This window comes from Hippoglossus hippoglossus, chromosome 15 (genome assembly GCF_009819705.1).
Source record: "Hippoglossus hippoglossus isolate fHipHip1 chromosome 15, fHipHip1.pri, whole genome shotgun sequence".
In the NCBI taxonomy this organism is placed as follows: domain Eukaryota; kingdom Metazoa; phylum Chordata; class Actinopteri; order Pleuronectiformes; family Pleuronectidae; genus Hippoglossus; species Hippoglossus hippoglossus.
The window spans coordinates 13,394,558-13,412,716 of record NC_047165.1 but is presented as its reverse complement, the minus strand read 5'-3'; positions in this window follow the sequence as shown (position 1 = coordinate 13,412,716).

The window sequence follows — 18,159 nt, the reverse complement described above, 5'->3', positions numbered from 1 at the left end:
GCAAAACAAGATTTATGAACAAAGCCAATCAGAAGTTCAAGGCACTGCATCAGAGGTGTTTGCTTTTCTGCTGTAAGCCGTTATTTTCTATTTGTAAAGCACACAAAGATAATATGATTATATGTTTTGCTGTGATATGCTGAAGCCAAGTCTTTCACCTCAAAACCAGCAGGTTGTCCTCCCTTTAATGGCCCAGAGGTCAGTAAAAGGCAGATCCAGACCTTTTTGACCTTGACGCACTGTAACGGCTCAGGAAATTACACAGAGTAATTTCATGTGTTGTAAATCATCTCACGTGACACCACTCAACCAATCAAATCTGCGAATTCAGATTACCACAGTGGCAGTCGTTGAGTGAGAGACACACACCAGGGGGAGGTATAGAGTTTATATGGTGCACTATATAGTGAGTTGGACATTGTGTAGTGGTGTCCGAATGTTTGGTGAAGTTTTGTTTACCAACTCACTGTTTCCCAAAATGCATCATGAAAAATAGTGTACAACCGATGGTCACTAATCGAGCAATATATACCATCATGCATTGCGCTCGCGGAGGAGAGACGAGAGGAGCGAGGGCAGCAGGAGCAGCCCGACCTGTGGTAGGAATGTAAATAGAAGCAGGGCATCATCCTGTGACAATAGAGTAGCGTCCGAAAGCGTTTTCAGTGTTCAGCTCACTGTATAGAAGTTACTATATAGTAGGGAATAGTGAATGAGTGATTTCGGACACAGCCCCAGATAAGTGAATTTAAGAAAAGTTAAGGTAGTTCAGTTGTCTAGATGAGTTGAAATAGTTTAAACTGTTAAAAGGATAAAGGGATACATGATTAAGCACTTTATTCTCTCATGAAAAGAGCTTCTTTTTTTTATCAGGGTTCTCTGAACCTCCAGTTCAATGTGGAGACTGACAAACACTGTTAAGCTATGATTGCATTATACTTTGTTTTATTTGAAAGTCAGATGGTGACACACAGATGTTAATACATCAAATAATTTATATATATATATATTGCACTGAATCATAACGATAGATGGACATTATGATGTTCCGGAACTTTTTCGTTGAAGAAATGTTCAATATCTGAAATGGAATTGAATGACTATAAAGCATAGTAACAGGATTTAGTTGAAGGAATTTCTTCTTTATTTCCATCTGTTTTCATCAAAACCTAATTTGTGAAATGCATGAATACTTATGAAGACAAATGAAGAGCTTGTTTTATTCGCCACATCAGGCTCTGCTAAAGTCTCTGTGAAAAGAAAGATTTAATCATGAACAAAGAGTGGGTCAATAATGACTCACAAACGTTTAACATTGTACAGTCTCAAGTGTCACAGTTTGCTTTGTAGTCCTTCTGAGCCTGTGAAACAAAAGAGATCTTCCTGCAAAGAGAAACATTTTGATTAATGAACACGTTCTGGAGGAACAATCTGTTTTCTGGGCTGAAACAGCGCAACTGCAGATGTAATGAAAGTACTTTTATCTAAACTTTAGAAAACTGCAGCCGAGACACTCGGATAAAAAAACAAGACAGTTTCCATTATTCCCCATCTGTCTTTCTCATATATTATCACATAATGATTATCCAGTTGCTTGAACAACATATGAAACATTTCTAGAAAAAAAAGAAAAAGGGACAGAAGCTTTTGGCTTCTGCTTTACCTCCCATATGGTGGAGAAAAATAATAGCTATAGATAATGGGCTGAGCTGTTTCAATAGCGATGCACAGGGAGCATTGTCGCTGCAGTCACACTGTGCTGGAGTGCGGTTCAGTTGAATTGTACAATTATGACACATTCTCCCTGCAACATATTCTCATTCTGCAGTAATGTGACATGAATCGCATCATGCTCCCGTTGCGCATTCGTTCTTCTTTTTTCGCAGAATACGATTTCCTTCTTGTGCTTCCTTGCAGAGCAGAAGGCACAGACACCACGCAGCTCCCCGGGGACTGAAGATTGTACTCAGCCATCAGACACATTCAGGTCCTTCATCAGTCAGGAAAGTAGCTTGGTATGTATTTCAAATTGTTCCCCATAAAGCACCCGGCTATAAAGCTGTCTGCGTCGCACAGAGATTAATTGTCGAGGCTACGGGAAGAACGACTGTGTCGACGTAAAGCGAAATTAACAAGATGTTTCGGGTTTGCACTCGCAGTCGATCACGTTGTCCTACAGTATGTTTTTCAAGGCTTTTTTTCTGCAGGATGACACTGTTGTAAATCAGCAGTGAGCTGCAGCAATGAACTCTCTATTAAATGTGATAATAATGCATTAATAAAATGTTAATTGAATCCAAGGCAATTTTTTTTTAGTAGTGGAGCGGTTTGGGAAATGAAATGGCTGTGATTGAATTATTGTAAATGCTGCAGATATAATTTCCTATTTTGTCAATTTCTTAAAACTTTCCTTCGTGGTAATTTGCACCTACGAGTTGGAGAAGATCAGTGTCGCTGGAAACGCTGCGTGTGCCAGTGCTGTTCCTGCAGCCGTTGCCAGAATCCGCTCTCACATCCACTCTCAGAACAAGCTCTCTGCCAGCGTGAATCCGGCCAAGAGCCCAAGTCCCAAAGCCCGATATTCCGATGTTGGTGCGCTTCTTTAGAAAGTGAATGCCAGTGATGAAACTCCAATCCCGTTCAGATTACAAAAAGGATTTGTAATAAAGAGTCATTAATCATTGTGCATCCTCCTCGTTCTGCACAAAGAAGTGGAGTCAGTAATGTGTTTAAAGACTTTGTCCTCACATGGATCCACAGTGATTCTTGTATCCTGGGGCTTGATGAAAAAAGTGGCAGCTGTTTGTTTTCGTTGCTTTGTCAAGTTCATCACCTTCTGCAACACTTGTAATAGAATATAAATTAGTCTATGCAGTGAAAACTTTCTGTTTGTGCATCTGCTCCTATAAAAAAATAAAGATACATTGTGTTTTAAATCAATTTCTGTTTATTATACCCAGAGATGCATTCAGACTTTGGCCTGAAGAGAGAGGATGAGGATGGAAAAGACTGACTCATGACTCGCAGGTAAGGAGGTGATGGTGTCTGCAAAGCTTTTACCTTTAATTATCCGAATAACCTTTTGCACCAAACACTAAACAGTTTCTCAGGAAATAAAAACAGGCCGTCTAGACTTTTAAGTTTATTCAATTGGATTCTGAGTATCAGACCCTGTACTTTTTCTTTTCAGTTTCCTATTATAAGAGCGAGACAGACGTGTGTAGGTTTGTTTGTCTGGCGGAGGTTTGCGCTCTACTAGTTCAGATCAGTGCTGAAAACTAAATTCTGTGTCTTCTTGTTTGTTGAGAACTATTTCTTCACCAAGTCATGTGGGGCCACAGAAATAAAAGACTTTAAAAACTTCAGTTGAGAAAATCTCCCTCTGCTTTGTTTTGGACCCTCTGAATGTCTCATTAGTTCCACTGACTGCTCACATTTTACATCCCACTGTATACAAAGCTGCTTCAAACAGGTTCAACCTGAGAGAAAATGTGGAAAACACATTAAATAGACTTTGCCAGGTAATAATTGTCAAAATTTGCATTAATCAGAACTTCCACATGACTGGTTTTCGGCTAAAGGTCAGTTTGTAATTCAAACGCATTGAGAAAACGTTTCCATAATCTTGGTAAAATGTTTCCAGCAGAGCTCACATTCAGCATTTCTGAAGGGACGGAGGTAAGAACAGGGTTTTATTAACTGTAGGTAACATTCCCCAATCATAATAGAATTTGAAATATTTCTATTCACTATCTCACGAAGAGTTAGATGAGAAGACAGGAAAAGACAATATCAATAATTATTTCAACATCATTTTCATTGCTAATGCATTGTGTGAGCACATTCAAGGAAGTATATAACATAACTAATCTAAACCCGCAAAAATCAGTCTTTACAATTCTGAGGAATAATAATGTGAGATTTATCATGATAATTATCTATATTATCCCAAACCTATGAGAAGCTCAATTCCACAATTATGTATATAATAAATATGAAGTAACGGCAAGGAGACATTTAGCTTAGCTTAGCACAACAAACCGTGTCCCGAAACAGCCTCAAAAATAACCACACCTTGGTATTTCTACTCTTTGTTTTAAAGATATATCAAAAGAGAAATAACATTTTTAAAGTGAGTTTTTTTAAATATCTGTATCTGTGTTTATATTTGCAGATATGTGCTGAAAATCTTTTTTTTTACACACTAACCAGTGCAGGAAAGATGTGCATGTATATTCAAATTGTGCATGAGATGCCGTAGAGATCATGTGGAGATCAGAATCCAGGTTCCCCAGCTCATCTGGAGCAATGGGATGCACATGGGATCTCAGCTGGTGGCAATCAGCTTAGAATGGGGGGGGAGGGTATATAAGGAGGTTTGGTTTCCTTGCACAGTTGCTTGTTTGCTGTCAGAGGGTCAACACCTTCAGTTGATCCTCTGAGTTTGTGTTGTTGGTTTTGGTACAAGAGTTGGTCATGTGCCCATTGTTATTTACAGACCCCCCCCCCCCCTTCCTCTGTGACTCCCACTATCCTTTGGTGTAGCTCAATTTTTCTGTTATTCTATCTTTTTGATAGATTTAGACACGTTTTGTTAGTTTCCCCAACAGCGGCCCCTGTGTACCAGGTTTAGTTTTTCTTGGGGGGGCATAGAAATTGTTATAAATCAATTTATATATTGTATTTGTTTTGTCTTTTTTCTGAAAAAGCATCTTTATGGTTAAACTGTAAAATATCAAACCAATACAACATCAAAATGTTTTACATATAAATATATTGGTATTGGAAATGTTTTACTCCCCTAATGGGTACCTGCATCGCCACCAGCATCCGCCCCTGACAGTGTTCAGGCACTACTCCCTTGTTTCCAGTCTTTCTACAAGGCAAAACCATCTGTTCGCTTCATATTGACTATACAAATACAACAGGGATATTGATCTCTCTGTCTCTCTCGCTGTAAGAAATCTAATATGCGTATATTTCTCAGAATGTACCTTTCCTAAGTCGCAGGAACACATGCTAATGAAAAAAGAAAAGCAGGAAAATATATATAGTTGAAAACAGCGGGTGCACAAATGCCATCACATTCCGCAGTCATGTAATGATACCATCTGCTTATGGGTTTATACTGGCTGAGAGAAAGCGAGAGAGACGTCCTCAGATATGCAGCGCGCCATTCTCACTAATTCAGTCAACGGCTGTGTGAACAAATAAATGATGGCAGCGCACTCCTTCCTGCCAGCTCTCGTGCTCAGTGCCTTATTTTCTGGAATAATTGCACCTATTTGTCCTTAACAAGACAATAAAAGCTCATTTCAGAAGGTTGAGGTGAGAGTGTGAGGTGAGAGTCTGTCTCCATCTATCTCCATCTCAAGGACGAGCTGATTGTCTCCGGCTAAAAGCTGCAATCTCCATGCCGAGCGTCCCCCTGCGTGTCAGACGAGCGCTGACAGATTATAACTGGGGGATTCATAAAGAGACAGGGGGTGGATCCAGGGGAATTACTGTAGTGCATTTGATGCACACCCAGCCAAAGTATCAGACTCGGGGCAGCAAGGCTCGCTGCATAAACAAACTAGTGCAAACCAAGGACACGGTGTCATTTATACTACATCCTCTCAGAATCACTTCTGACACATGTCCACATGCGTCACACAGAAATATCCATACACATTATTATATAGACTGAGAGTTTGACATTTACACCATTGGAAGTCCAGTCCGTCATGACTCTGAGCCCTGAACTCTGAAAGACGTTTTGGATTTTCAGTTTATGGGCATTTTAGATCATAGACACTATCTTGTTTTTCCTTGTGTTTTGGATTTGGTTGTTCCATTCCGAGTTCTGTTTTCTTTGTGAAATGATGCCCCTTGTGTATCTCCAGCTTGATTTCCTGCCTTTGTCCTGTTCTCCGCCTTTTGTGATGGTCTGCATCTCTTCCTCATGTGTTTCACCTGTGTCCAATCATCTCTGCCTCTCTTTTCTATTTAAGTCCCTTGTCTTTGTCAGTTTGTCTTGTTTTGTATCTGTTGTGTGTGCCTGTGCTTTTGCTTTTCCTCGTGTTTTAAGATTATTTTGACTTAAAATTGTTTGACTCTGCCTTCATTTTCCTGCAAGATCCCTTGCTATATTAAAGGACACTTTTTGTTTTGTTTTACTCAGAAACTTGTCTCCTGCATTTGGGTTAGAATAAATAAATCTATCTATAAATCTATTTTTCAGCAAGAAATTAATTTCTTCATTGTTGCCTTCCCTAAATTATGTTTTCATCTGCATTTGTTTGTTAGCAGGATTACACAAACTACTAGGAATCCATTACATTTAGGTGCAGATGAAGGGGTTGACCCAGGATTGCTTTTAGACTGAGAGGAAAAGTTTGACATGTACACATCCAGTCTTGATCCTCTTCTCCACTCCAGCTCAAAACCCCTAAAACAGCCACTAACATCTGGCTTTTGTCTGCAGGTGGTATTCTGCAGTGGGGATTCACTCCTGGGTCAAATAACTGTGCAGTAGATTCAGGTTTTCATCAGCTCCGGCTTCAATGAGCAGTGATGAAAACATGACATTCGGGTGAACCTGCTAATTTGGCAATGGGAAATATCAATCACCTTTTTTTTCACAGGCTTACCCACATTGCGTATACCCACCTATTTTGGTGTGAGAGAGGTGTTAGTGTAAAACTCATCGTCCCCTGCGTCACCTTCATATTTAACATAAATATGATAATGGTGTGACTTCCCCTCATCTGTTGCTCAGCAACAAATAAAATGGGCATATTCTTGTAAAAACACTCCTTTAGCCCCTCCCTCTGGAACTTTCTTCCCAAACACATCCGTGACTGCACCGACCTTACCATGTTTAAACCTCCCCTTTTTAGAATCGCTTTTAATGTGAATGTTTGATATGTGCTCTATGTTTTTATTGTGCTACTTTTTATGCTAAACTTAAAATTTTGTAAAGTGTCTGAGTAATATGAAAAGCACTCTATAAATAAAATGTATTATTATTGAATATTTGTGCTTTGCTTTTTGTTACTTTCAGTATAAAGTGCTTCTTTATTTCCGTTGCAGGTTGGGAAGCGTTGTGATGGCGACAGGAAGTCGCTTTCCTTGTGGACAATAAAAGTTTTAACTTGTGCTGCAGCGTCTACGTCTCATATTTTTTTGATATGTAAAAATATCCTCAGGTTAATAAATATTCATTTAAACAAGTAGAAAAAGCACTTTAACTTGCATCACATATTAGGCATGTTACAGTATTTTTTATTTTTTTTATATCTATTTTTTATTTTTGCCCGGTGGCATCGCCTAAAGTAAACTCACTTAAATTTGGAAACACGCTAGACAGACTCAGGGCTGCACCTTATCGCAGCCGTGTTGAGAGCTCCTGTCATCTGGCGGCTGCTGTCATTACCAACCTGACTGCGCCCTGTGTCTGCTCCCCGCCCACAAATAAATGGTTCACTTAGTGCTGCCAACACGAACATGTTAGTTCATTAAGCTAGTCGAGCCCGCTGCTGCCGCTCTGGCCAAATGTCACAGGTACTTTACGAGCCCAACCCGTCACGCTGCCGCCGGAATATACTTCAGCAGCGAGTCATAGCTCACAGCGTATATCATTTTCTGAGTGGTAGTCATAATGAATGGTGCCATCTGTGGCTCCGCATATCTGAGATTGATAGGAGCAATGCGGGCGTCCCGGGGTTCGGATAATTGTTCATGAAAGCCTCCTTTTCTGGAGTTGTTTGTTGATATTTGATTTGCAAAGCAATAAATCGGTAGCCTTGTAAAGCGAGCGTTGGACTCCAGCGGCTCGCAGGCCCATAGAGTCAGGTCCCGTGCAGAATATCATCCGTTTCTTATCTTTTTGGGGGGGGATTTGGAGAATCGGCTCAATTGCACAGCAGACTCATTTTATCAAAAAAACCAAAAAAAACGTGCACGTCTCATTCTGGCATTGGTTGAACTCACTTGCACCCTGATGTACACTCCACACAGCCTGTCACACAGCATGGTGTTTATCTTCCTTCATATCTCTGGATCTAAATATTGGAAATACAAAGGCACCAAAGTGGGTCAGGATCTAGGCGAGCACCCAGAAATGTTCAATGATGCAAAACGCTGCATGGTAATAACTCCAACATGCAGTTTCCCCCTCAGCCAGGGACAGCTACCTGAGCAAACGGAGGGCTGTTTAGACAGCTGCCTGATGAGCCAGAATAGAAAATGAGGGCTTATAATCACCCAGGTCTAAAAAGGGGGCTCTTCACCAGCATCGCACTTGTGATGAAATGGTGTGTGGAGTCAGAGTCCTTGACGTGTTTTGAGGATTTTCATGTTTCCCTTGCGACAGCGGGCTGGGATCTAAGCCAGGTAACGGAGGGTGAGGACGTATAGCTTGAGCTGCAGGTTTTTTTTCCGGGAGGGGGGGGGGAGTTGTGCGTTACTGTACTGATCTTAGCTCCCTTTTGCACAAAAGCCTGCCCCCCAGCTCATTAGAGCTATTTTTGGAGAGATGATGAGTTTTGACATGTTGTGCTGCTCGGCGCATTTGGATAAACTAAGCGGCAAGTGAACTGGGCTAACTGTGTTTTCTACCGATGAAGTCTGCTCGTGCAAAAAGAAATCCCCCAACGAATACAGAGCTGGTTTGATGCGCAAGATGTTTTTTTAAGTTTGTAATATTGTAGGAAATGTTTTCCAGGACGTAGCTGCCCTTGAAACTTGAGTAGTTGTTTTTAATACTCGACAAAAGAGAAAATATTCCATTTCCATCCATTATGATGATTTTCAACTGTTTGGGCTCAAGGTCTGAAATTGCCTCAAGTCTCTCTTATGGAAAACTAAACCAATCTTCTCTGAATAACGTCTTAAAAACAAACAGTAGAGTCTGAGATCTGGTCCCACTGATAGTGTTTTCATGCATAATGCAGATACAAGCTGCTAAATACATCTACATATTCAGATTACAAATAGCTATTTATGAATAAACATAATATTTCCTTGGCAACCGGGCTTCTGTTGAACACGGAAGGCAGAAGTGAGCAGGATGAGGTGATTAAATGCCTCGATATTCTGGTTAATGATGACGGAGCGATGCAGAGCTTATCTGTTCCACTGGATTGGACATAAAGTCAGATTTACTGTTTGTGCAGCCTATGTTAATCTAAACAGGATTAAGCACGTATAGTCTGTGGGTATCCCAATACAGGGGTGCCCCCCCCCCCCCTCCCTTCGAGAGGACGCAGTCTTCGTGGCCTAAGAAGGTGGCAGCCTTTTTATGGGCCATGGAGGCTGAATTAGAAATGAGACGACCCTGGTCTACGGATGATTTGGTCGATTCGTGTCACCAGGTTTTCCTGATACTTTGATCTAAAGGTGTAGGCTTCTGACTTTTTGCTCTCTTCGCTTGGGGCTACCATGATCTTTTTGAGAAAGAAATTGTCACCGAAGCGCAATGAATCCTGGGTAAGGTTGACCTGAGACGGATCCACTTGTTGCAGCCTTTGCTGCGTGGGGATGGAAGGACTCATTGGTCGGCTGCTTTGAAGGAGAAATAGGACATTCTGGTCGAGCCACAATCGGCCTTCAAACGATTCGGCCCCTGAATTGGGAAACAGCTTATTCGATTGTCCTCATTCAGTGTCAAAGGTCAGTTCTGTGACACTTTGCATTGTCTGTTTAAAATATTCCTCTTAAACAGATCCAAACAAATCCACTGACAATATAATAATTACCTCCACCAAAGAGGTTATGTTTTCACCCCTTGTCCATTGTTGGTCTGTTGGGTTGTAAGCAAGATCACACAAACACAGCTAAATGGATGACAACGAATGAAAGGATGTGATATGGATGAGTCCAGGAATGGTTTTTCTCTACTTACACATTGTGAGAGCGCTGGTGATTTTCAACATTAACAGATTACAGAGAATATTTCATGGATCTTGATGAAAAAACTCAGTGTGTGTAATTTGGTGCAGCTTGATTTTGATTCAATGGGACTGTTTGGCCTTGAAGGCGGTTTGTGCTCTGCTGAGTGATTTTCTACTGTTCAATATATTACAATGGTTCTTTTCTCAATTTGACTAATTTCTAAATTATACAGAGCCGAGTGGAATCCAAAAGCCATGGCTTCATTGCAAGTGCATATGTTTCACTGTTGGATCAACAGAAAACAACACTTATGGTTTCTGAAAATATTATGAAGAGGATTTACACAGAAAATGTACAGATTACAGAGGATGGTTCATTAATTCTAAACAACACAAGAGTCTGAAGATCCTGAATCTGTGTCGTGAACCTGTGTAAAACTGTGGCACTCTCCCCCTCAGCAGTTGTTTACTAATACATGGGTCCATTCTCTGTGCTTCTCTGTCTCATTCGCCGCAATGTGTCACAGCTTTCACCTTCTTTCTCACTGTTTCACAACAAAGAGTCTGAGTTATTTTTCTTCAGCTGAACCAATCGTAGAAAAACGTCCATTCAGCTTAAGAACGACACTTGAGACATAAAAGATGAAAGCACCACAGGTGGATCGGTATCTAGAGTCTGGATTTTAGCTTCTTTTTCCTCAACAGTTCATCCCCCCGTAAGTTACGGTGTAAGATGCAACGTTGGATAAATGCCTCCAACAGAAGAGGGCGTGATGTAGCTGTCAAGATTCAGACTCACTGACATCCCCCGATGGAGCCTTTTTGTTTTCAGATTGTATTTCCTCTCACAGCCGAGGAATCACCGCACAGCCGATGAATCCGATCTGGATTTTAAAAAGTACCCGCAGCGACTATCGCTCAGAGGGCAAGGTGATCCGTTCAGCCCACACAAAAACAGTCGACTATTGATTCATGCAGTCAAGGTCATGTTTGAGTAATTTTGTCCCCGGGTGCCTTTTTTTAATGAGGAGCGTATGGCGAGAGTCGACATGTTCTATAGGGAACTTTACAGCCACATGGGTCAAATTAGTCAGAAGTGTCACATCTCTGCTAAGGACTGAGTCAACAACCAATCAGCACGCTCAGTTAACGTGTCAACTCTCCCACATTCAACTGATAAGTGCATGTGATAAAAAAGAATCTCACATTCAATCAGAGCACATTTAGACTTTTATAGCTCGAGACAAAACTCTGGTCTCCATAACTTCGACAATTGATTAAAAAAATGTAGATAAGATAAAATCCTTTATTCGTCTCACAGCAAGGACAGTTGAAAAAAATTGACATTACTAAAATAAATCCTGAGTTAACATGCAATTTAAACTTCAGGAAATATAAAAATATAAACAGAATAGAAATAATAAACACAGAACATAAAATAAGCCCAGCTGTGAAAGAGTAAATGCATAAAACTTAGTTTTATTCATTTCTCTTGCGATTCCCTTTTCCTCACCATGTTTCCAATTTGCTTAACGCACGTGATGAGGATGATGATGATATATATATATCTACATCATGTCAGTTCTGGGCCTTAACAGCGTGAGTGACCATCATTTCACAATCCAATCATGAGCAGCCGAAACTCTCCACAGCCAGACTCCAGACGTTACTGAATTATTCCTCCACCGCTGCTTTGTTTCTGTGGTAAAATGCCCACAGGGTTTCTGCAGTAAGCTGCTGAAGTCCATTACGAGCTTGGGTTGACCTCACCTCATCAGCCCGGCGACCCGCAGGGCTGCGTTAGTGCTTTTTCTCAAAGTGAAGGTCGTGCACATCACTTTCAGGACCAAATAAAATGCAACAGTGCAGGAGCTGCACACGAAGCCACTGTGACACTTTCTAATTAATACTTTTCTCAGTGCTTCTTTTCAGACACACTTTTTCACCAGGATGCTTGAATGGGAAGAAAAACATTGTAAGGATTAGGAAATGAAAAAAATCCTGCACACGTTTATGTGAATGCAATCGCTTGATGAATTATTTTTAAAAGGTCAGTTTTGAAGGTTTCCAATTTGATTGATGTTTTACACGTTTTCAAGGGCTAAGTCTAAAAGCGATTCCGTCGCTCAAGGGCGACCCCTTTACGCAACACGATTACAAAAAACATGGAGTCATCAGGCGACCTGCAAACCATCCAAGCCTTTGAAGTATTGATATTATGTCGTGGGGTCACAGTGATGTAATTATGAAAGTAAAAAGAAAGTCTTGTGTGGAGCGGCGGCTGGTTTCACATCAGCACACGTGTGCAGCCTGCCAAAAGTAAGACATCAAACTATACAGACGATTACGAGGCTCGGGTGAAAATTGCAATTCTCTATAGTGAGTGCTGCTGGAGACCCGGCGAAGATGAAAAATGCATGTCAATAGTGAAAAGAAAAAAAATCCCAGCTTCCCCCGAGGGGCGCTGAAGCTATGAACCACAAGAAAGAGATTAACCAGTGCAGCTGTGAGAGGGAGGGAGAGGTGGGCTGTTTCCTGTTCTCCCACCGCTCTCCCTCTCCGGCACATCATTTCTAAATTGATTTATTTTTTAATAAATGTTCAGCGACAGGTGTAATCTAATGGGGCAAATAATTTTTGTCAACGTGAAGGGCCCAGAGGATGGCTCGTTCTCACGATGATAAATCCCGGTAAGAAAAGCAAAGGGGGTTAGAAAACGGATTCAATTCGACAAAACACAGACGTTTCATTTAGAGGCTTTTATTTTTTGCCATTAAATGTGGAGCAGTAAATCCCTTTGTTATTGTATGAGACAGAATCTGCAACAGTTTTTAAGACACTGAAGCGTGATCGTGGATTATGATTACAACCAGATTGCTACAATACTCACATATACACGACTACTATAACTGGCCATAGCTCTATCATTACAGTTGTCATTAATGTTTAAACAATGATATATCTCTATTTATTTTAGATATTGTCTTTTCTCATGAATGTTTTAAATATGTTATTTTGTTTATTTGCACCTGTTGGGAGAGGGATCCCTCACTTCTACTTTCTACTTTTCTTCCTGTAAAAAGTAAGTTTTGTAGTTTTTTCTTACTCTTGCTGAGGGTTAAGGGCAGATGATGTCTCACCTTGTTAAGCCCCACAAGACAAATATTGATTTGTGAATATGGGCAGTACAAATAAAAAGTGATTGATAGGTTGGTTGATTGAAGCAGCTGCAGTACCAGCAGGTTATGAGCTCTAACCAAAATCCTTCCTCGTCTAAATGTTGTTGGCTTCACAGTGGAATTGATGATGTGAGGCAGAATTCTCCTCTGCAGCCTTTTCACCTGTCTGGAACTCACCACCATTCGCGCCTTCTGCAGGGGATCAACTCTGAAAATAAGTGGGCGAAAAAACTTATTTTATGTCCATCAATCTTCACCGGGGCAATGTGATGGACTGCCGCGTGCTCCAGCTCATCAATCCATCAACGTCAGGGAGGAAATCCAGGGGATTGCTCTCAACTCCGGTTCCTCGCACTCGCCCATCTATGGGATTCTTATCACCCCGACTGTTCAGACCACTAACTCTGTGTCAGCTCATGAGGCATCAACAAGCTCCAGCACTCTGACTCCACCAAACACCCCCTGCAGGGGGAGAAGGGATGGGCACTCGGCTGGTTGATTGTCAAGGCCATTATGTCCCTCCCAGCACCCCCGCAGTCCTCGCTTCCACAATTCCCTCCATTAACAAGGTGGTTTGCTTTCCACTTCTGCTTTGATGTGTCACACTCTGCGGCAGATTTGTTCTTAATATGTGTGACAGAATCGGCTTAACTGGCAGAGAGAGAGAGAGGAAGGTTTTTTTTCCGTCTTGGGAGCAGCCGTTCAACCCCAACATTGCTTTCATAAAACCGGTTCATTATACTGAGGATGAGTCATCACATGTGATCAAGATTGTGTCGCACTGCACCCGGGGGACAAATCTGAACAAATAAATCCATAAAGCTTCTGTCTATATTTTTTACTTAAAGGGATGGTAAAATGTATATGTAACTTTGGCCACTAGGGTTCCCTCAATCAAAACAATAACAAAAGACCTTGTTTGAGGAAGTCGTAAAGCAGCAACAACTCATGGGAGTTGTGAAAATCTACGTGACTCAGGGGCAAATCATATTCACAGATGAGGTCATGCATTAAAGTTTTATTCACGTTTCCCAACAAGTGGTAATGAATCATCGTGATCCTTCACAAGGGACCAATAGAAACAGTGGAAGGAAAAAACAGCTAACTGGCTAACTGGCTAGCTGCCTGTCCTTCATCATATGTTATTTGAATCAGAAGTTACAGAAGAGACGGACAAAGGGACACAGGGAAAGAGGAAGTAAAAGGCGACAAAAACGTCCAGTTACCTTGAATAAAATCTTGGATTTCTCTGGGTTTGAACATTGTTTCAATAGTGTGAATATACAAATCAACAAAATAAGTTAATTTTAGGAACTTCAAATAAGAATTGTTACACATATCTTTTAATATTTTGATGTGTATTCTTGAAAAGCTCTAATTATTCTAATATTTTTCCAATAATTCAATCTCAATCTAGAAGAAACTCAGAGCTTTACAGCTTTTGACAGTGTGATACCAGAAAAAAGGTCCCGCAGGCGCATGGTTCGAAAGGATTGTACCTGATTAATCGTGGGTGTGTTTTGTGCATAACTCGGGCAATAATCTAATCAGAGTGTCCTGTGTTCCTTTCAAATCCAGTGGATATTTGCTAGTAGAATGGTGATTTGCCAGGTTGTAAAAACAGAAAACTTCTCTGCAGAGGAAACACTTTCACTTAGGGCACAAGTTGAACATCTGTGTGTGTAACAGGCAGCGTATTTGCATATTGTGCACCTGCCTGTGTAGGTTGAATTTACTATCTTAATAGTATGCCCTTAGAACACCAGTAAAACCTGCTGACTCCAGAATAGGTTTTTATTGGTCAAAAGTGCAACCACACTGTCCACTGCTTAAAAATAAAGACAGATGGTGCATAGGGTGCCGGAACAATCAGAAAACTTAGTTTCTCACTGAGGAAAGTCACGTCTCAAGTCTGAACGACTCGGAAAGTCTGACAAAATGTTGGTACATGAATTCATGAGTTGCTGATGTCATCACTCAAACCATAAAAAAAGAGCATCATTTAATTTGTCAAATGTGACACTTTTGTCACTTGACAACTGTACGTCTATCTCTCACCTACAAATAACATACTTTTGGCATCTATCCCTAAACCTTAAGAGCTTTTTTTTAATTATTATTAACGTGTATGTGAGTGCACAGAAATAACAACAATGCACCAGTTTAGACCAACACCCGTGTGTGCAAGTGTAATGCCATTTAAACCATGCGGGAGCTGGACGAGAAAAGGTCAACTGCACTGGTCTGAAACGATAAGATGTTGATGTTGAACGGTGCAAGACTCGGCCCTGCATCGTCCTTCTCAGGCTGTGATTGTACATGTGGTTTATAATCTCAGCCACTCAGTCTGAATGTACTAAAACTGGGTTTGGGTGTTTAAATGTGGTCAAACTGCAAACTGTGATCAGTCCTGCAGTCATGGGTGTACAATAACCCGACCATAGCGTCCTCACAAGCGATATGAAGGAGAATATTACAAACACAGATATGGGTAAATAAAGCCAAATGAGATGCAAGTCGGTTTCAAGCCAAATGTGGATCTACAGCAGCATGATCTCATTAAATTCTGCCTTCAAAGCTTTAATAACTCATGGGGGCAGGGGAAAAAAAAAATCAGTGCAGAGAGAAAGATGTAAATGTGTGAGCTCCCTCCTCAGTCAGAAACTCCACAGTGTGTGGGGCTCAAACACATGGTCAGTGTTTGCCGTGCACTCTGATCCACAGTGAGAAGAACCAACGTGCACTTGTGTCACAGTGATTCAAACTTGTTTCACAGAAGCATGAAGGAGCAGGGGGCAACTAACTCTTCTTGCTCCTTCACAGGCTGCGTCCAACATGGCGTTCTAACACGAGGCGACAGCAGGGCTGCAGGTGAAGCTTAGAAAGAGTGAGGAGTTTGTGAGCAGAGTTAATCACATGAGCAGCGGCTCGCACATCTGTCAGGTTAATGAAGCAACGCCCGAGGGAATAATGATGAGTCGTCAAACAGCTGCAGGAAGTTTGCCGCCGAGTTTACAATCAACAGGGCTGTAACGCATCGCGGATATTTTTACGTTTGCAGAGAGGACTTGATTATAAATGTTTTTTTTAATTTTATTTAAAAGTCTAACATGACACTGCATCATAACAAGAACGACCAGGCTTCACATGGATTGGATAAAAAACTGACGGGAGAGTAAAGCGATATTTCCATCTGGTGTTAAGATCAATGGCAAACAACATCACTGAGGGACGGTAATGGACACGTGGATCTCCAGATTCAGGCCAATGGAATGATGCTGGCAGCGGCCTCCTCACGGTGCTGTGTAAACAGACATGAGCTCAGACAGTTTGTCTGATAACAGCGATTTACAGTGATTGATTTTCCAGTTAAATCCACATTTATATTCCAAACCATCAACATCACCTTCCAGCAGGAACAAAAAAAAAAATCCTGCAGGAACAAAATGTGCAGCAAGCTCATCTTGTATCTGAGTATTGTGTGTGTGTGTGTGTGTGTGTGTGTGTGTGTGTGTGTGTGTGTGTGTGTGTGTGTGTGTGTGTGTGTGTGTGTGTGTGTGTGTGTGTGTGTGTGTGTGTGTGTGTGTGTGTGTGTGTGTGTGTGTGTGTGTGTGTGTGTGTGTGTGCGCGCAAGATGAAATACTTTAGTTGACTACCAACTAAACTAAATAATCAAGCTTTATAATTTTGACAACACAATGCTGAGCAAAGAGAAAAATCAATTCCATCATCAGTCTTTTTAACTTGCCACAGTATCTGTCATCTTAATACATACTGTCATCTTCACTTCTGCAAACTCATCAGTCAGGACAATGCTGTGAATAAATGTTCTGGAGAATAATGACAATTCAAGGGAAAATGAAAAAGTTGAAAAATACAGTTTTTTTTTTTTTTTTTTCAATTGGTCTTTTGTCACATTTGTTAACAGATAGCAACAAGATCTTCCATGGAAACATTATTTATCCTGCAAACATCCAGGTACTATGTGTTCGACACATCCCAGTGAGACTGTGGGGGGGATTCTATGGAACGTACTCACGACATTTGAATGAATCAGGGGAGTAATGAATTAAATTCCACACTCTCACCATTGTGCACACATTTTGACCATATAGACTTTAGGCTATACAAAGATGGACAAAATATGCACCCCAAAACTGACGCCAAAGTGTTCTGGTCGCCATCTGCTGGCTGGCTGCAGTATAGGTCGTAAATCCCACCTCCATGTTAGTGGATGGGACAGGGAACAAACTAAAGAGTCAAAGTACTTATTAAAATATATTTCAGTCAGTTCCTATCACACTGGTGTGTTCAATTGCTATTTTTTGCAGTGGATGGAGTGAAACGTAAGCATGTGCGTTGATGTGACCTCGATACCGTGGCTCCATCCCCTGACCGTCACTGGCTCCAAATGAGCGAGATGGTGGAGTCCATAACCGAGATATTCTGGCCTCCTTTCTGGACAGTGGGAGAAAGTTTTGTCCATCTTTGTAAACACAGGAGGATTTATTTAAATCTGTGATTGAGTTTGTTACAAGACTAAATCCGTGTTGCAGTTTCTGAACTTTGCCTTTAAAAAATAAAACACATTTTTAAGGGCTTTAAAGCAACACTAACTCTAGAGGCGAGCTAATTTACCCTCCGTCAGGCTTTACTTCGTATTTCTGCTCCAACTTGTTTAGTATTACCTTTATTTATTTCTGTGGCAGGAACTCTGGTGCAAGTAGGGATGAAGGCAGCCTGCAGTACAGCTAATTTGACAAGAATCCACTGAAGCCCCAAAATAATCTCTCCTTCCTCCCACCGCAGAAAGCTAATACTCCATCATGTCAGCGTTTATGAGATCTGAAATGAGGAATAAGACAGTTATCAAGTAAATTCTGCTCGATTTTCTTTTAAACAGCTCCGGGGCGAAACACAATGAAGAATGAATTATGTGGTGTTATCTAATTCTTAAAAGTAAATAGAAAAACAAAACGCACCCAAATCCCCCCCCCCCAAATTAAGCAGAGCTGCTTCTGGTGAGGAATATTAAACAAGTCAAACTACTCCCCTGGGTGAACGTACACAATGAGAAACATCATGCTCTGAACAGAAACGTTAAA